Source organism: Camellia sinensis, chromosome 14 (genome assembly GCF_055761805.1).
Source record: "Camellia sinensis isolate YWXY chromosome 14, ASM5576180v1, whole genome shotgun sequence".
In the NCBI taxonomy this organism is placed as follows: Eukaryota; Viridiplantae; Streptophyta; class Magnoliopsida; order Ericales; family Theaceae; genus Camellia; species Camellia sinensis.
The window spans coordinates 87,326,096-87,347,064 of NC_138974.1; positions in this window are offsets into that span (position 1 = coordinate 87,326,096).

A 20,969-nucleotide genomic window follows, 5' to 3' on the forward strand; every position below is an offset into this window, starting at 1 on the left:
GAACCTTCGTTTTGCATCGGTTTTGGTTCATTTTTGGCAGGGACCTCTGTTTTATTGGTAAGAAGGCCATAGAAGGGTGGGAGGCCAGTAATTGTTCTGTCAGCCAACTTTATCCCTTTATCGCCCTCCGTCGCCTATTTTTCCTCACTTCAAAGCCAATGTTGACCGCCCTTGGACCATTTTCTTGAACTTTTAACCACATATTTGTGATGTACACATCTGGGAGGCCACCAATATTTGGTGGCCGGCCAGTAATTGTTGTTGACCCTTTTGAACCCCTTTGAAAAATGGGTTGTTCTCTCTCCTGGTTCACTTTTTCCAGTGTTCAACCACAGGGTTGTGTTGTGCACACATCAGAGGCTCTTTATTTGTGGTGGCCGGCCATTAATCACACTTGACCCTTTTGACCCTTGGCCGGCCGGCCATGGGAAGTAGCCAGCCGGCCACCTGCAAGCAAGATAACTGGCCGGCCATGTTCCTTGCATCAGCTACAGTGCAGATGTATATCTGTTTTCCCCCCAGATTCTATATCCAGGGGGCTGCATTTTGGAGGGAAACTTGGCATGTTTTCCCTCCATTTTCCCCCCCCTTTCCCCCCCATTCTTGCCTATATATTAGAGGCTCCAGCTCTGATATTAGGGTTACAAAATTTCCCTCTAAGGCCCTTGCATTATATCTCTCTCCCTCTCTATATTTTCCAAGCTAAAACACCCTTAGCCCTACACCATTTCTTCACCAACCCATAGCCCTACCCTTCCATCCTCCATTCCAGCAGTTTGAGAGTGTTCTCTAGAGCTTAGGGGTGCTGCATTTTGGTCCAAGAAGCTACCAAAGTTTGGTCTTTAAGGGTGAGTACCATTTCCACTCTTTTGAGCTTATTCTTGTATCATTTCTTAGCCATACATGATTACTGTTTTGAGCTCCGGCCCTAACTGAAAGTAGCATTTTTTTGAGCTCCTTTTCACTTTTGTTTAAGGGCCCCTCACTGTTTGAGGCCCCCTTGATGCACTTGCTTCATTATCCTTCTTATATGCCATTATCTTGTGTAGTATTTTTGGCCTGTTTATAAACTGTTTTGAGCTCTGTCATGAATTGAAAAGTTGTTTATTTTGAGCCCTTCTTCAATGTTGTTGAAGGGATCATTGCTGTTTGAGGCTTCTATCTTCCACTTGCCTTTATATCTCTATTTTGGCTCCATTTTTACATGATTTGTTAGCCTATTTTGCTTCTATTTTTGGGCTGTGGTCCGAACTAAAAATGGCCTTATTTTGAACCCATCTACATGTTTCATTAAGGGTCTTTCATGGTTTGAGGCATATTTTATATACTTTGTGTTATATCTCTCTTTTTGGCCCCATTTTGCATAGCATTTTGAATATATTTGCATACTGTTTTGGGTCCGGCCATCAACTGTAAAACGCATTATTTTTGGCCCCTCTTCAACATTGATGAAGGGCTCCTTTGTGTTTAAGGCCAGCAACCACTACTTGCTTCTTTGTCCATCTTTTGGTCCTTTTCTTGCATGAGAGTTTATCCATACCTGTGTTGGTTTTTGTGGTTTGTTGTGTACTGTAAAATATCATATTTTAGGCCCCTCTTCAACATTGTTGAAGGGCCCTAATCTGTTTGGGGTCAGCAGCTGTGAGTTGCTTCTTTATCTCACATTTAGGGCCATTTTTGCATGCTAGTTTTGCCCTACTTGTGTTTGTTGTTTGGCCTTTATTAAAACTGTAAACATGCTTATTTTGGGACTTCCTTGAATCTGTCTTCACATGTCGTAGTCAAATAATGCATGCTTGATGTAGCTACAAGTCATTTCATGCGCTTAATCTTGCATTTCGGGACCATTTCATGCATCGGGTGCTATTTTGCCATCTTTCGGGGCTGTTTTGGGTCATGTTTTGCTGCTGAAATTTGCATGCTCGTATGCCATATTCCACGCTTTGCCATGTCTTGTTAGTGTGGCATTTTGTGCCTTAGGTTCGGTCCTCGGTTTGCGTGCACGTGTGCACGCATCTCGAGTTTCTCATTTTCATCGAATGGCCTCCTATGTGAGTGTGGCTGAGGTCCACTTGTGTTGGTGTAAGTCCATTGTGCATTGTGTATGCCATTTCATTTCATAGCATTGTGTATGCTAGGTTGTATGTTAGCGCATTGTGTATGCCATGTTATCTTGTGCATCGTGTGTGGCATTTCATAGCATTGTGTATGCTAGGTTGTATCTTAGTCACATTTCATGCATGTCATGCATATTGCATTGTGCTTGGGATTGGAGTTAGCCCGAGCACGGGAAACGAGGTACGTTTCGTACTCCGAGTGACGAAACGTGTCTCAATTCCCCAGTCACCGACACTCCGGATTATCCGTGATGGAGTTAGGTTTTTGTTTTGTTTTCATGTGCATTCATTCTATATTGAGTTGCACATTTCGAGTCCTCGGCCATCATACATCGAGATGCGTGATTGGTGGCACGAGGATCGAGGCATGCATACATTTGTGAAAATACATTGCTATGCCCCTTTCCTGCTCTCTGTTGCAGCAAATCAAGAATTAGCAACCTTCCGGAGCTTGGCGCGCTTTCCAAGAAAAATTACAAAACAGAGGCTAATCGGGGCATCCCAGTGGATTTCCGCGCAAGGTAGCCCAGACATGCATCATTCATCAGAGTTAAGGCAGTCCCTGGCTTGCATGCCAATTTATAGCTTTCTTAGTTAATTTGTAAATTAATTAGGAATTTGTTTATATTCGGACTGTATCATTTGGACTGTATTATTTGGGACTGTATATTATTTTATTCGGACCCTCTGCGCGAGGGCACAACTGTAATAAGTGTGCGTGTGTGTGTTGTATGTCTTCCAACCCCACGCCTTTCTCCCTTTTATTTACCCGCTTATGATGGTTAGATTAGGGCATGTTTCAATTAGCATACAGTATGACAGCATGTTTGCATTCATTCATCTGTTTTGCATGCACCGGGCTCGGCGCATCATACTAACTGCATTGTATTTTCAATTCATATGCCATGTTTAGAATAGCCGAGCCTGTTATAGTTGCATTTTTGCATGTGTTGCATTAGGCATCTCTGTATAATTAGGACCATGCATGGATTTCTAATGAGCTTCTTTTTTTGGCTTGGAGTACTTAGTAAGTTTTATGCTTTAGCATCCTTGCATGCGTGTGAGTGACTGCCATGAATAGCATGCTTACCATGAGGCTAAATGCTTATGTGATATAACTGCCTGAATGCCTGTGGGTGAAGGTTGGGTTATCTGAATTGGAACAATTCGTCAAATGTGTGTTTTAAGCCCACTAGATAGTGGCAAAACCATATTTTCTAAGCCCACCTGAGGGTGGCAAATCCACGTCTTAGCCTACTTGCAGGTAGCACCATCAAACCATTTTCAAACAAACGAACATGAAATGTTTTGTTCCAATTCAGGCGACCCAGTCTATACTTGTATGCTGTGCGCATCACATAGTAAATCTAGACTAATAACCGAAATAAGAACACACAATGTTTTCAAAACTTGATATCATGGTTAGTAGAGGCCGATCTTTGATCGGGCGAGTGGGGGTGCTCACGAAGTGACCTTCCCCAATCGTACCCAAGTTCCCGAGCCGAGGCAGCTTTGGTGATGACGGACACGTGGCCTTAGGCAAACGAGTCAGGGTTTCCTAAATTTTTCAAAATAAAACATTTAGGTGGCGACTCTGCATCTGGCAAAATAGTGCCATTAAGAACCGTGACAATTTGAGAGTCATGAGTTGTAGTGACCCCAAATGAACAGAACGGGAGCACGTTCCTCCCGGGGCGTTCGGGGACGTCTACACATGTTCAAATTTATCAGCGCAGAATTGCCCGGGCTTTCAACAAGAAGGTTAAGTCCAGGAACCTAAAGGAAGGGGATTTGGAGCTCAAGGACAACCGAGCTCCCATCCACGACCCAAGGGGCAAGTTCAGACCCAATTGGACGGGTCCCTACATCATCAAAGCTATCTGGTCTGGTGGAGCTGTGGTTCTGATGGACCTAGATTGCCTGGAATTCTCCCAACCGATCAACATGGACAAGTTGAAGAAATATTACCCTTGAGAGGCTCGCTAGGCCGAAAACCCGAAAGGCGACCTAGGCAAAAGTTAGAGGACAAAAAATTAGAAAATATAAAAACTAAGCTCGCAAGGCTGAAAACCCGCAAATGGCGGCTTTGGCAAAAGTTAGAGCGCAAAAGGAGAGTGAAAATACCCGAGTGAACCTAAGCCTGAACTACGTAAGGCTTGATTCCCATCTTTGGGATACGTAGGCAACTTCATCTTGGAGTTCAGCCATAACCCTTTTCCCCGATCAACTTTGTCCATTTGATCATCTCGGTCATCTTTGTCTATTCAACTTTCAAGGGTTCGGTTATGATCTCCGGTGCGGTGCTCTTCAGACTAGGGGCAACTTTTCGTTGCTGTGCAGTGCTGCAGTACTCTTCAGACTAGGGGCAACTTTCCAGTTGCAGGGACTCGGGGTTGTGCATCTCGGAGACAGATCTCAAGCGTGTCCAGTTCTGATCCACATTGAAAATAATTTTGAGAAGTTTTAATAAAAGCTGACTTTGTTCAAAATAATCTCTTTACAACTCTGACCATTTTTGGACCAAAGCGGAAAATTTTCAGTACCACAACCTTCAATTTCATTGATTTCAAAACAAAGTTCTCCTGCTCTTGCATGCAATCGAAGTTGCTTTTTATTACATTCATGAAGAAAACTTGAAAGTACTAATAAAGCAATAAATCCGGGGCATAGTCAAGTCAGGTGCTCCTGCGCCCCCTCCCAGAGCTGGTCGAAGCTTCTGACGCCAAGGTGGGCCTGACCTGTGCCTCCTCATTAAGCCAATCCAAGCATTCATCAGACAAAGTGCAACTGAAAGTAGGAGCGGGGGCCAGGAGTTCTCTCGTCCTCCACGCGGTGGCCTGCCAAGCGAGCTGTACGCCTCGGGCTGGGAATGCAGCAGGATACTCTATCCCCTCTGGCGGGCAGGTCAGATCATGGCCGAATTGGCGTCGAATCCGAAATGGGAAGTAGAATACACAATGAGTGAGACCAACCAATTGAATCCCAGTCTGCCGGGGCATATTGTAACTCATTGCCGGAAGGCTCAGCCAAGGGCACCGCCAAGCAATACGGTCTGCGGACAAGCGGCACATCCAAGCGAACCACCATCCCTTATCCAGGGCATTGACTAGACGGTGTCGGAAGAAGTAGCCGTGAGCTGAATATGCTGGGCAAGAGTCCACAACCTGTAGTTTGTCCATCAACCATACCTGGGGAGGGATGAAAAATGAGAGAATAAAGAATAGAGAGATGTACGAGGAGAGAAAAGCGAGAATAGGGTTTTGTGAGAAAAGACCGAGCTTGAGGGCTGAGTGATGTGAGCAATGCATATGTGAGATTGGGTGGGAAACGTTACCTGTAGTAGTAGTAGTGGACTCCCCGCTAATCTGGTCGTCTCATGACGATAAAAGGCGTCTAAGCCCATCAACGTCTCAGCCAGAATCATGGCAACACAGCTCTTGCCCTCCTTCAAGCCCCGGGCAACCTCGGTCAGCCGGACACTAGACCCACCGGAGCCTGAGACAAATAGGAAATGAGATAGCATGCACAAACAGAGGGCGTGTCGCCGGAAGCCTTGCCAACGATGGTTGTTGCGATCACCGGCATCAGAAAATCGATAGATCAAAATCGAAATATCTAGCATCTCATTACAAATCAGAGACCGAGCGTCACGCATACTGAGTCCACACATTCGCCCTAAGGATTGGGCATGGCCAAAATTAAGTTGGGGCAGGAGCTCCTCGTCGCGCTCGGACTCCATTAAGGCTTGGAAATCTTCAAAGGTAAGACATATCTCTTGCCCAGCGAAGCTAAAGACATGCGTCACCGGATTCCAAAACCTTGCCGCGGCATGGAGAAACGGGAGGTGTAATGGGGTACGACCCAGAGTGAATAGTGCATTTATGCCGAAACCCCGGAAATTTAACTTTTTCGAGCCATCCAAGCTAGCAATCCAAGCTGTGAGATTTTGAGCAAGAAACTCTTCCATTAGAGCAAATCAATGTGGAATTGAGAAAAACTACGAAGCTGGGGTCTTTTGTAGGAGATAAGGTTGGGTGGAGGACAGGTGTCAACATTCTGGTGATTCCCTCATTCATAGCCGGCCGGCCAAATATTCTGCCGACCGGCCATTACCTTTTGCCGACCGAACAAATTTCTGGCCGATGGCCATTCCTTGTGGCCGATGGCCTCTACCCCTGGCCGATGGGCTTCCTCCTGGTTCCCTGAGCTGTTTATGCTTGGGATTGGGGAACTCCACCGCCTCCGATCCCTCCCCCGGTGATCGATTCTTGCGGAGTCACACCTGTCTGCTTATCGAGTTATTGTACATTTGCTTGTCGAGTTGTATTTCACTCTCTTTGAGTTTTTGATTTGTTTATCGAGTTGTACTCACACTTGTTTGGTTATATCATGCCTTTGTTTTGCTTATCGAGTTGTAAGTCGGTTCACTACCTGGTTATTACGATGCAAATACTCGGTGTTCAAGATAAGTTCAATTTCGTTCACATTGTGGTGTGATGCCTTGCGATGCGATGCATAGAAAGTTTACAAATGCAACATCTTTTGAACAAAATGGTTGTTTCATTCCCGTCACGTGCTTTGCAAAATGTGTAATTTTGAGAAAGAATAAAACCTGCCCGAGGCAGTGCAATGTGCTTAAACTACCAGTAAAAAGGAAAGTAAAACATAGAATGACAGGGTAGCAAAGTGTCGGAATTGATACCAGTAAAACTCCCCTTGCGGTCAACGCACCTTCCGCGCCTTTGTTCGGGTCAACTACATGGTTTGGCACCTTCATTACTTGAGACCATGCGGGGAAGCACACTTTTGAAACGTGGACCTTCGAGTTGACCTCAGGCCACAACTTCTGCGAATGATGCTCGATACGTACGAAGAACGTCCCTTCCCGTATCCTTTTCATGTCTTGAGGATTCCCACAAATTGTTTCAATTATGCTGTGTTACAGTATTTTACATCCCTGCATTATAAATGATATGTTTTCACTCACATGTATTCAAGTTTCTCTTTATACACTTTGCTTGCGTAGACCGCATGTTTTGCTTGTGTAGACCTCATGTTTGTTCAAATTCATTACTTGCGTAGACCGCATGTTTTGCTTGCGTAGACCGCATGTTAATTACGTTACTTGCGTAGACCGCATGTTTGTAATTAATTTCATTACTTGCGTAGACCGCATGTTTTGCTTGCGTAGACCGCATGTTAATTACGTTACTTGCGTAGACCGCATGTTTGTAATTAATTTCATTACTTGCGTAGATCGTATGTTAATTACGTTACTTGCGTAGATCGCATGTTTGTAATCAATTTCATTACTTGCGTAGACCGCATGTTAATTTCATTACTTGCGTAGACCGCATGTTTTGCTTGCGTAGACCGCATGTTAATTACGTTACTTGCATAGACCGCATGTCTGTAATCAATTTCATTACTTGCGTAGACCGCATGTTAATTACACTACTTGTGTAGACCGCATGTTTGTGATCAATTTCATTACTTGCGTAGACCGCCTGTTCTGCTTGCGTGGATCGCATTCTTATGATTCAGATTCATTACTTGCGTAGACCGCATGTTTATCTTGCGTAGACCGCATGTTTATAATGAGTTTCATTACTTGCGTAGACCGCATGCTTTGCTTGCATGGACCGCATTCTTATGATCAAATTCATTACTTGCGTAGACCGCATGTTTGCAATCAAATTCACCACTTGCGTAGACCGCATGCTCTACTGGCGTAGACCGCACTTTTGAAACCAATTTCATTACCTGCGTAGACCGCATGTTTGTAATCAATTTTGTTGCCTGCGTAGACCGCGTGCTCCACTTACATATCTGTGCCTTCACAGCATTGTTATGCTTCCCATTCGCTTTGCGTTGTCACACATTTCGAGCACACTATTATGCATGTTGATAACGATATTGTACCTGTTAAGTTTGTTTTCTTTACAGGCACGATATTGTATGTACGGTTCATTTGTGGTGGGTGCAACCAGACGAACCGCACAGGTATTTGTATCCTCCGAGTGAGACGTATCGAGAATTGCTTAATTCTCTTACATCCTACTAGCTTAAAACTGTCGCATGTATGCTTCGTTACAGGTTTCTTTGCATGATCATAAGTTATGTCCGGCTCTATGCATTGTCTTGCATCTTGCCCCTGCCTTTGGGCGCATACCTTGTTTGCCTTGCATGTTTGTCTGAGTCTTCGGCCTTGTCAAAAATGGGTCGTCTCTGGGCTTTGACATTCACTTCCGTCATTGTTATGACTTTCGAGTTCTGTCAAAGAGGGGCAACTGCAGACACCCCATTTTTGACCGTCCTCAAGACTTGGACGTCACCGTTTGAACACTCAGTGATTATCCATGTTTGTGTTCGTCTTGAGTTCCCGGAAGTCTTGGCTGCGCGCCTCGCCTCAGGATCTCTCGACCTGACTGTTCCGTGTTTGGCTTTGGCACCAAACACTTGTGTTTTTGCCTTGAAGGGAGGAGAATGGCTTGTTGGCCATCCTCACATTCCACCGGCCTCCCCCTAGCATCACCGGCTGTTTAGGGGTGCCACCGGCCATGGTTTCTTAAAATCAATGGCCGGTCGGCATAATATACTGCCGACCGGCACTTTGATTTGCCGGTGACATCTTTTGCTGGCCGGTGTGACTCCTTTGCACCCTTGAGGCATGGTGCATGCTAGCTGTGCCAGCTGGAATGCACCATCACTCCTTCCCGTGCAGTTTTTGGCTGGTGTGAACCTTTGAACCCCATTTCCTTCTAGAAGATTGAACCCTTTGGCCAAGCTTGGCCAGCTGTTTTAGCTTCTCCAAGAAGCCAAGACTCCTTTGCACCCTTTGCCCCTTTCATTTAGCTTCCTTGAGAAGCTTTAGTCTTGGCCCTTTGCCTATTTAAGCAATGATCCCCTCCCTTTGTCAAGGGTTAGAGCTTTTGAACCAAAAAAACAGAGCTTTTATATCTATATATCTGGTATATCACCCTCTCTCTCTATATCTCTCTCTCTCTCTCATCCTTAGGGTGTGTTTGGAAGCCTAAAAGTGCATTTTGGCCTTACTTTTGCACTAAAACACACACCATTACACCTTGCTCCGAGATTGAGAGGCATTGAGGGTTGTTTGTTGAGGTTTTGGACTGATTTTGATCAGTAGAAGGTGGCTGGATCATCTGTTCTTCAAAGTTTCTTCAAGGGTAATCACTTTGCTTTAGTTTCCCCAAACTTGCACTAGTTTTTTACCCGTCTTGCTTGCTGATTTAGGCTTTGTGCATAACATAAAAAAATATTATATTTCATGCTTAAGAACTTTCATTAAGGGTGTTTTGTGGTTTGAGTTCAAACTCACCCTCTTAGGCCTTATTTGGCCTTTTTGGTGCTTCCTTTGTGAGGCTTTGTTTGCTTGAGTGTCTTAGTCTTCTCACCACTGAAAACCAGTGGATTTTCAGTGGTGAGGAAGGTGGTTTGAAGTCTTGTATAGGGGAGGGACACCCCTCTCCCTTCATTGCCTCATTTCCTTGCCTTTTGGCTTAAAGGGTAACATGCATGCTTGACTGATTTTGGCCCTTTTCCAGAGGTTTTTGGGTGTCTCTAGGTCACATGTTATCTCTGTTTTTGGTCGGATTTGTGCCTTTTTGCATGCTTAACATACTTGCTTTACATTCCTCTATTTGGCCTAGAAATGCATCTTGTGTTTAGGTCATGATTCTTGCATGTGTTAGCCTAATTTCATGAAGGTATTGGCATTACTTTACCATGTTTAAGGCCTATTGGCCATCTGTTTCAGATATGCTTGCCATGTTTGGTGTCATCTCTTTGTGTTTTAGCTTGTAAGCCTTAAGTATATTGGCCTCTAGCATGCGTAGCTTAGACCATCCTCATGATTTGGCATCATTTAGGATCGTATTTCAGTCCATAAATCATGTTTGTATGTTTGCATATGCGACCTCTTTCATGCTTTGAGGATGTGCCCTTTTATGCCTAGAAATGAGTTTTGGTGCATGCATCTCATTGGAGCCATTTAAGCTGCCATATCAGTGGGTTTTGGAGTCCATTTTTGCATGCTAGGATAATGTTTTTGCTTGTCTAATTCATGCCATGAATGGTCATGTTAGTGGAAGTAAAGTGTCCCCTTTCTGTGCCTTAGCCTTAGGTCCATTGGCTTGCGTGTTGGCACGAGTGTTTGTCCACCATTTTGGGCACTTTTGGCCACTGTTTTGGGGTGGATTGAGGTCTGCCCCTTTATGGTTTAAGTCCACCATTGCATGCTTGTCTTATGTTTGTTGCATGATTGCTTCATTAGGTGTTGTAACATGATGATCCTATTGCTTAAATCGTCCATGTTTGCATTGCATTTGCATCTTGCATGCCTAGCATTGCATACTTGCCATGGTAGTTGCATGGCATTTGGCATGCCTTGCATCTTAATCTCATGTTGTATCTTTGAGTCATGTTTGCATAACATGCATTGCATCACTTGGTTTGGGGTGTCAAACCAAGTGTGAGGGTTAAGGAGCGTTCATACTATAAGTGATGTAACGCGTTTTAACTCTCGATCACCGGGGCCCTTGACTTCGACATGATAGGGTCTTGGTCCTCATTTGTGTGTTGCATGCATTTTTACATCAAATGGCAAGCTTGATCTCTTAGGCTATCATGCACAATTGATGGCTCGAGGATCGAGGGCCATGCTTCCCTGAGTTCAATACATGATGAGGAACATGACCATGCTCACATGTGCCTAAAATCCCATGCCATATACTATCTGTCCTCTGTTGCTGTCAAAACTGTCTTCTGCCGACCGGCAGTGTTCAGTGCCGACCGGCCATCCTTCCTGGGTCGATAGCTTCATAAACAGCCGATGGGTATTTTCAATGGCCGGTGGACATTTCTTTCAGTCGATGGTGTTGCACAGTGTTCAGGGGACCTGTCCTAGAACTTTGGCAATTTTCAGAGAAGCAGGGCAGTGTAAATAGAGGCGGCAGTGGTATGGTACGGACTTTTCGGGTGAGACGGGTTCGAGCATGCATCATTCGCGCATCCCAAGGCGGGGGCTGTGGCCACCTTTCTTTTTGCATTCATTCTGTTAATTAATTAGAAATTCTGTAATAATTTATGCGTTTATTATTCGGACTGTAATATTTATTTGGACCCTCCGAGTGAGGGCAATTATGTAATAAGTGTGCGTGAGTGTGTGTATGTCTTCCAACCCCACGTCTTTCTTCCCTTTTATTTACCTGCTTTGATGGTTAGTAATAGGACATGTTTAATTTAGCATACCTTATGCTATGCATGCGTGCATCATTCATCAATATTGCATACACCGGGCTCGGCGCATCATGCTAACTGCATTAGTATTTCAAATCTAACTTGAATACATGCTACTTGTGCATTTTCACATGTCATTCATAGAATAGCCGAGCCTACTCTAGTGACATTCCGTATGCGTTGCATTAGACATTAAAACATGGACTTGGATCATGCATTGATTGCTAACGAGTTCTTTGTTTTGGCACGGAGTACGATGTAAGTATTTATGCTTTAGCATCCTTGCATGCGTGTGAGTGTTGCCATGATAGCATGATTACCATGAGGCTAGCTGCTTAGGTGATATAACTGCCTGAATGCCTGTGGGTGAAGGTTGGGTTGCCTGAGTTGGAATAGCTCATTGAAATCCGTGTTTTAGCCTACTTGCGAGTAGCAAATTCCAAAACATTTTTTTCAAAACAAATGGATATGCAATGCTTATTTCCAAATTAGGCAATCTAATCTATATTTGTTTACTGTGCGCATAACATAGTAATTCTAGGCTAATAAATGGAATAAGAACACATAACGTTTTCAAAAACGGATATCACGGTTAGTATAGGCCGATCTTCGGATCGGGCGAGAGGGGGTGCTCATAGCTGACCTTCCCCAATCGTACCCTAGCTCCCGAGCCGAGGCAACTCTAGTGATGACGGACATGTGGCCTTCGGCACCGAGTCAGGGTTTCGTAAATTCCCTCATAAAAAAATATTTAGGTGGCGACTCTGTATCTGGCAAAGCAGTCCATGTTTGGCACTTCTTTTCAAAAATCTGTTTCTCAAAACGATTTGCCGGATTTGGACTCTTTGGTTCAGATTAAGAACCGTGACACAAATCGAGTCCGAACTGTAGTGAGGCCCACGGGCGCGTCTACACCATCATACCACACCGAAACTAAAAAAAATTAAAGGCAATATTCCAAAAACAAAGAGCGCCAGGAATCAAAAAAGGATCTTCAGGAATGATAAACCTGGAAAGACGAAGGGCATCGAGAATACAGAGCTCTTGTAGGTCCTATTCTCTTGCAAGCACGACCTTGTCGTACCACTCCTCCCACTCAACCCTCAATGTTGGCCAGCAACGATGAGGTCGGTTCACCCTCTAATTTCCCCAGTCAAGCCCTCTTTCATAGAGAAGAAAGTGGTCCTCCAAACGAGGGTACAAAGCGGGAAGTTGGGCGGGAACCTCTCAAAAGATAAGACTTATGACATATTGTTGTTTTTCGCTGTGGCGAGGAATAATGAGACGTCCGTGTATGGCACTCGGTCCACTAGCTTTAAATTTAGAAATTTCTTTCTCAATACATCTTTTCAAAGCCATTATTGGGCTTATACGTTTGCTGGCTGGTACTTTCAAGGAAGAAGACTCCATTGGTAAGGAGCAGCAAGAAAGAGAGGGTTAATAAAGATGAAGGGTTTGTGTGTTAGGAAAATGAGTGAATTGAAAGCGCGAAACAAAAGGGTTTTTAAACCTTTCTATCTAAAAAAAAATAAATATACCCAATTGTTTTAAGTGGGTTGAATTCATAAAGAAGTGCTAAAGGTACGAATACGAAAGGTTTCCCTCAATGTTGGTAATTTGGGAGGGAAATGTATCTCAAATACTAATGTTGGCTTCGAAATCAAATGTTTGGCTTCGAAGCCAAGTTTTGGCGCCAAAATCAAGTGACAAACAGCTGCAAAAACAGGAAGTTGACTTCGAAGCACATTCCACACCTAAGGGTACAGGAATGCCCAGGTATTTGTTTACTTCAGAAAGATTAAAGACCTACTTTTAGGTTTCTTGATGAGAGTAAAATCTTTCGAAGCAAAATTTGAAATACCTTACAGTTAGAGTTCGTTTGTTCTAGGCTTCAAAACCAATAGTTGGTTTAGTAGTGTACAGAAGGAATCACTTTTTTGGAATAAAACAGTGTAGTCCTTAAAAGAGGTTTCCATATTTTGGAAAATATAGACTGTTTGTTCGAAGCAAAATTAGTTGATTTGAAACTACTTGAGTGTATTAACCATACGTTGAGGAATTGGATATGATCAAATCAAGTTTCGAAAGACAAAATTGTTGAATTCGAAGCTCTGATTCTAAAAGGAGACCTAAGGCTAAAGTTGTCAATTACACTCCATATGTTAGGAAAATTCAAATTGGGTTTCTAGTATTTCATTGGGTATGATCGAATTAAGTTTCGAAAGAAAAAATTGGTGAATTTGAAACCCTAATTTTGTTTGCTTTTGACAAATGGGGTAAAATCAGACCATGCCAAATAAAGAGAAAACATCTTAGCTTTATTAAAACAAAAGCAATTACATCAGAAGCCTTTTTTGGCTACATATTCAAGTTCATAGAAATAAGGAATGGAGAAAATGACAAGGTCATGGAATTTGTTCCAACTATGGTCAACGAACTTCTGTTCCTTTTTTATTCTATCTTCTATCTTCTCCAGGCTAGATTGTTGAAGTTGATATACTCTTACTTGATAAAAAAGTCTTTCGGCCTTTTATTTCAAACTCTGTTTCTTTCAACCCTTGTTCTATCTCATCCATGTCCAAGTCATCTCAGTATGAGGTTTATGTAGAGTCTTTATTCTTGAAATCATCGTATTTGTCGATGAGGTTTTTTGTTTCATACCGGGTATGAACTCGACGGGCTGAAATTTGGTCCAAAAATCGAGTGGTGGCCACAGAAATTTGATGCCAATGAAGAAGCAGTGGAAGTTGGTCTAAAAACATTTGGAGTTCTGCTTAGGCGATGGGGTTGAGGACATGACCCCGGGTCATAACATCACAAGCCCATCAAAAGTTCTTAAGAGGAACATCATCCTCGAGAACATTAAAGGGAAAGTGAGAAAAGGCCGCAAACAGATTTTGGGCTTGATATTGCTGAAATTTAGTAGGAGGAGATGGAGGGCTATAGGAGGGGAGAAACTGGTCCTCAAAGAGAGTAAGTCTTAGTTCCTCCATCCAGTGAGGGTTTTGCGAAAGAGGAGGTGCATGAGTTTCCATCTCGAAAGGAGGGAATTGGGGGTTGCTGACAATATCAAGCCAGTCAGAAGAGCAAAGTTTTGCCTTCTGAGCTAAGAATGATGGGCTATACCCTTGAGCCTCTTTTGGACAACGAGTGGCTTGTGCTATTCTCGTAGGCATGGAAGATATGTACTATGCTACAAGTACGTTGTCTTCCAAACAGCGTCGGCAGTTGATCGGTATATATGGGTAAACCATCAAACTCCGAGCAAAGGGAGGAAAGTTAGAGGATCAACAAATTCGACAAAATGATGATTGATTCGCTCTCTTAACTTGGACTCCTCAGGTTCTGGCTAGCTACTCCAACCAGAAGCCCCAGAAGAAGAAGAAGTTGCAGCCTCATCCCATGCAGAAGGTTTTGGGTCAGAAGAAGAGCTTCCAATATCCATGTTTGCAAAATTTTGGGTTAAAGAATTATGGACAATAGGTTCGTAATCCAAAGGTTGATAGTTTGCAAAAGCTTCCATGACTTGACTATAGGAAGGTGGGTAAAGGTGGCTAATCAATGCATGAAGGTTCTTTCAAGGATGAACATCATTATCGAACAACTCTTCATATGCTTGATCGAGGTAAGAAAAGGTTTGCTTGGCCATGAAAGTTGTACCAGTCTTTTCGAATACTGAGATAGTGGGAATGTTCAAAGGATAGAAGAGAATTTAATGCAAATGTTTCATTGATGAATGACGGTTGCATTTTTGAAAAATGCAAAGCCCATGTACGTGCTAAGACGTGGATAAAACACATTGATCCACTAATATCACCAAGTATTGGGTATATTAGTGGGGGGTAATATTGGCTACATATTTTATACAGGCCAATCACAGTTCAACACGTGGCAGGATGAGGGCAATACGGGAAGACAATTCAAATCTTCAATCGTAATCACACACGTGGTAGTTAGTATTGGTTATTGTGGATCTGCATAGCATTGGATCAGCAAAGAGATGTAAGATGATGTGGTTTTAACAGTTACTTGTATATTTGAATTCAAAATCAGGAGGGAAGCCTAACTACAAACATGGCATAGTGGAGCTAACTGTGAGGAAACATGACCATCGATCATAGAGGGATGATTCGACGGTTAGAAACTCATTTCGACGGTTATCATTGAGAAGTATAAATAGCAGAAAAGGCCCCAAAAAGAAGCCCCCGGACTCAGATCTAAAGAATCAGTTTTATCTACTTTATTTTCCATCCAGTTTTTACATTTCTGTACTTCAAATTCCTGCACTGCACTTCATTCATAGGAGTAGTTTCAAGTAGCTTGTTGTTGTAAACCTCTACGAGGCTGAATTGGATCATTGTAAGTCTTTCATTTTTACTTAATGAAATGCTACAATTGTTCTTAATTTAATCGTTGTTTGCTCAATTCTCCTAAACAAAGCTACCAGTAAAAGTCCTCTTCATTGAGGCTGAAAGAATTAAAACATATCGTTTGATAATTGGTTGGCAATTAATCTTCTGTAAGGACTGATTAATCCTTACTGGTATGCTTAAAATTATAATAATAACCTTCAAAAGCCAAAAAAGCCAACAGTGTCACAATAATATTAAATGCTTTTCCAAAAACCTTCTCTCAACCTTGCGTCCTAGAAGGACTATCTAAAAAAAAAAAACCACCCTTGTGTCCTAGAAAGAATCTCATTCCCACATGTATGAATATTTTATATGTGAATCATTATTTATCCATTCTACGTAGAAAGCTTCCAAGTACTACTTGTTTTTAGTAGGGAATGCTTCTCTCTCGTGCAAATCGGATTTGAGGGCTTTGTTGGGCCTTCGTGAGCCCACTACAGAGCTCATATTGATAATTCAAATCGTTCAATGTGTAGGGCTTCGTCGAGTACTTCATCTCTATAAAGAATTACGTTAATCATATATTGATAGTTACTTGATCAGATCACATTTTGTCAACGGCAAATACAATTTTTTAAATAAATTATTGATACAAATGTGATCTGATCAAGTGGCTATCGATATCCAATCAATATGATTTCTTACAAAGTTGAAACAATCGACAAATCCTACAAATTCAATGGTTTCGATTATTGATATGAGTTTCGTGGTGGGCCTATGGAGGCCCAATAGCACTCTCCACGTGGAAAACCCAATTGGAGAGAATTTAGAAATACCAAGTCCAAGGTGTTGCTGTTCTTATAATCTAAGAGAAATTACAAATAAAAAAAAAAAATGAAAACATTAAAAAATAGAGTACGACGCTTGCAATAAAATAAATTTTTTATTTTTTATTTTATCAATTTAAATTTAATTTTTTATATTTATTTTCAATATAAATTATCAATTTATTTTCACTAAGTAAAACCAATTTATTTATCTTTTGATTTCATACTGTTTTAGTCATTTAAATGATTAAATTTCCGTAACCCATCCTTCTTACTAATGATGGATCTAGGGGGGCTAGGGAGCAGCCGCACTTCCAAAAATTTGAAAAATATCATAATTATATTAAAATTTTTAAAATAACTTAAAATTATAGGGTGTCGTTTGGTAACACTAACGCTTTCAGTTTTCTGTTTATATTTATAAAAATTTAAAAAACTCAAATAAAAACTTGTTTGATAAATTTTTGATTTATAAATCAGTGGTCTCAGTTTATAAATTTGGCCAAAAAATGTAAACTCAAAAAATGTGTTTCCATTTTGAGTTTTTAGTTTTTTTTTTTTTACCACCCAACACTAGCCACCACTCGCCACCATTTTCCACTATCGTCTTCCGCCACCACCACCCACCCCCTACCACCACCTGCCACCACCACTCACCACCCACCTGCCATCACCAGCCACCATCCACCACCACTACCACCACCACCACCAGCCACTCGCCATCCACCCGCCACCTACTCGCCACCACCACTCACCACCCACCCGCCGCCACCATCCACCGCCCGCCACCACCACCAGCCACCACCACCAGCTACCTGTCACCCACCCGCCACCACCACCACCACCACCCACCACCACCACCACCACCACCACCACCACTATCACCTACCATCTACCCGTCACCCACCTGCCACTACCACCCACCACCTACCACCACCACCACCCACTCGCTACCACCCACCACCCGTAACCGTCACCCACCCATCACCACCATCCACCATCCGCCACGCACCTGCCATCACCACTCACCACCACCACTACCCACTCGCTACCACCCACCACCTACCACCCACCACCTACCACCGTCACCCACCCACCCACCATCATCACCCGTCACCACCACCCACCACCACCCGCCATCCGCCACCTATCTACCACCACCACCCACCACCTGCCACCACCACCACCACCACCCACTCACTACCACCCGCCACCGTCACCCACCCACCCACCCACCACCTCCAACAACCACCTACCCACCACCAGCCACCACCACCCGCCATCCGCCACCCACCTGCCACCACCACCCACCTGCCGCCACCACCCACTCGCTACCACCCACCACCCGCCATCGTCACCCACCCACCCGCTACCCACCACCCACCGTCACCACTTTCCACCACCGTCTTCCGCCGCCACTTGCCACCACTTGCCATTTCTCACTCTTGTTTGTATTTTAAATTTTTTTTAAACATTTTGTCAATTACCAAATGCGTTTGTAGTTTATGTTTTTCTAAAAATAAACAAAAACCAGTTTATAAAATTTTTGTAAATATAAACTGAAAACGTAAATGTTACCAAACAGACCCTAGGAGTTCGTACCCCCAAATTTTTTGTAGTTAATTTCAAAATTATATAGAGTAGCCCTCCCAATTTTTTAAACAATAGAGTAGCCCCCCAAAGACATAGGGCTTGTTTGGTTTGTTTTTGGGAGAGTAGTTTTCAAAAATTGTTTTAGGGAGAGAGTTTAGAAATTTTTTGTAGTTGTGTATTTTGTGATTAAGCAAGCCTATAAATAGGCCCTTATACACTTAAACTCACCATATGTTTGAGCTCAAAATATGAATTTTCTCTCTAGAGAGAGAGTGTGTTGATTCTAGAGAGAGAAAGAGGGAGAATTGTGCATTTTGACTCAAAGATTATGGATTGGGAAGCTACACTCAAGAATTAACAAGAATTTGTGGAGATTGAGGCTCCTAGGTGAGTATTTGAGCATAAATTCATAAGTTAAGTTTGTAATTTTTTGAATTCAAAGAGAATATGTAATCAAGAGCAAGAATTAAGTAGTAATTGATGAATGTGGAGTCAATGAATGCATGCATGTTTAGAATTGCCATGAATTTGCATAAGCTAGCATGTAACATGTTAATTATGAACGATTGGGCATTGAATCATACATGCAAGCATGGTTTTGTTGAGTTTCATGGTTATAAGCCCCATTTGTACCATTTGTAATAGAAATGGAGTCAAGAATTGACATGCATGCATGATTAATGAAGATATGAAGTTTGAATGCATGAATTCAATGTATTAGAAGTAAGTTTGGTATAATTTGGGTTTGCATGTGATTGATTCATAAGATTTGAGCTTCATAATGTAGTAAATTGGTGTTTATAGCATGTTAGTAGTTGTGTATGAGAATTATGGGTTATAAAATGCAAGATGCAACAGTTTGAATGCAAGTTTGAAGCTCAAAATGGTTGCTGGAAAACCCAGAATTTGGCATGTCTGCTCGAGCGGGGAAAGCGCCGCTCGAGCGTAAAATGTGAGCTCCTAGAATTTTTGCAGACATTGATGTCCGCTCGAGCGGGGACATTCACGCTCGAGCGTAGAAATGAGGTAACCAATATTTTTGCAGACCATCAAGGTCCGCTCGAGCGGCAGAATCCACGCTCGAGCGGGGACCCCTGTTTCTGAAATTTTTAAATGATGTTTTGTGTTTCATTTTTTGTTCTCTTTCATTTCTAAGCACTCTTAGGCATGCATTGAGCTTTGTATATGACCCAAAAAGGATAAGAAAGAAGCATAAGAGAAATAATAAGTTAAGGACGGATTGAATTGCTTATGACCCATTGTAATATGAAATGTGTAGGGTCAAGCGTAAGGGAAATCCATCAACAGATCACTGTGAGTATTATCTGAATAAAGATATCTGAAGTATGTTATTTGTCCAATTGCTTACTTTCATATAAGTCTTGTAAGTTTGTTACATTGAATTGGGGGCAAATATTTGTTATGTCATATGATTGGGCTAAAGGCCGTTTGACATGAATGATTGGGCTAAAGGCCGTCTGACATGAATGACAGTCAGACATGAATGATAGTTTGACATGAATGATAGTCTGACATATGAATGATTGGGCCAAAGGCCGTCTGACACGATTGATAGCCTGACATGAATGGAAGTCTGACATATGAATGATTTGGCCAAAGGCCGTCTGACATGAATGATAGTTTGGTATGAACGATTGGGCCGAAGGCCGTCGGATCTGAGCGATTGGGCCAAAGACCGTCGGACATGAATGATTGGGCCAAAGGCCGTCGGATATGAATGATTGGGCCAAAGGCCGTTAGACAAGAATGCAAAGATGGGCCAAAGGCCATTTGAATATGTCATTGGATATGTGTAGAATACCGTGATGGGCCAAAGGCCGTTTGAATGAAAGGGATCATGATCATGGAGATGAAATACGCGTGGATATGAATATAAAGAGAATGGGCCTGAGGCCGTTTGATTCGCCTGACATGTTTGAATCAGGCCCGAGGCCGTTGATGTGTTCGAATTGGACCAAAGGTCGTTCTGAATAGAGAGTTGGTTGGACCAAAGGTCGTTTCGTATAGATGGATCGAGGTCGTATTGTTTTATATAAGAATTGGACCTGATGTCGTTTTGCATATGGACATGATGTGTTGGACCTAAGGTCGTTTTACTTTGTGAGATTTGTAAATCTAGTGTGAATGAGAATAGTGGTTCAAATATGTACATTATAAGTATGATTCGTTTATGAACGAATCTCATTCATTAACCTCTTTATTTTGATACTATTCACTGGCCGTTAGCTCACTCTCATTTATATGTATGTAGGTGAGCAAAGGGACGTTCAACCCTAGCCCTAGTGAAATTTAAGAAAGGAACCCGAGTTTTCTGAAGTCAGCCCAGGTGCCTCACGCAAGAGGCTTTGTCATGATCTTTTTTATTCTTTTTTGCTATTTCTATTGGTCATGATAGACCGGTTATGTGCATAAGCTTTTGGTTTAGCTGACTATGACTTTTGAATGATCCTGGGTATACAAGATGTTAACTACTGATATGTGGTGTGAGTTATAATTAAGTATAGGTGAAATGTTTTGTTATGCCATATAAGCATAGATCATATGGACAAAAGTTTTAAATTTGCTTCCGTTTGGCCCCTTTACTCTGATGAGTTATGTCTCGTTTGGTTTGAAGTCGTAGGTAATCCCTTGATTACTGGCCGGTTATGACCTTAATCCATAGGGGGTTCGGGTCTTGACAAAGTGGTATCAGAGCACGAGCTAATAACTCACACACTTGTCCAAATGAGCAATAAGGTGTCTAGAAAAGACTTAAGATGCATCCATTTGACAAGTACATGATGTAAGCATTGAGAACA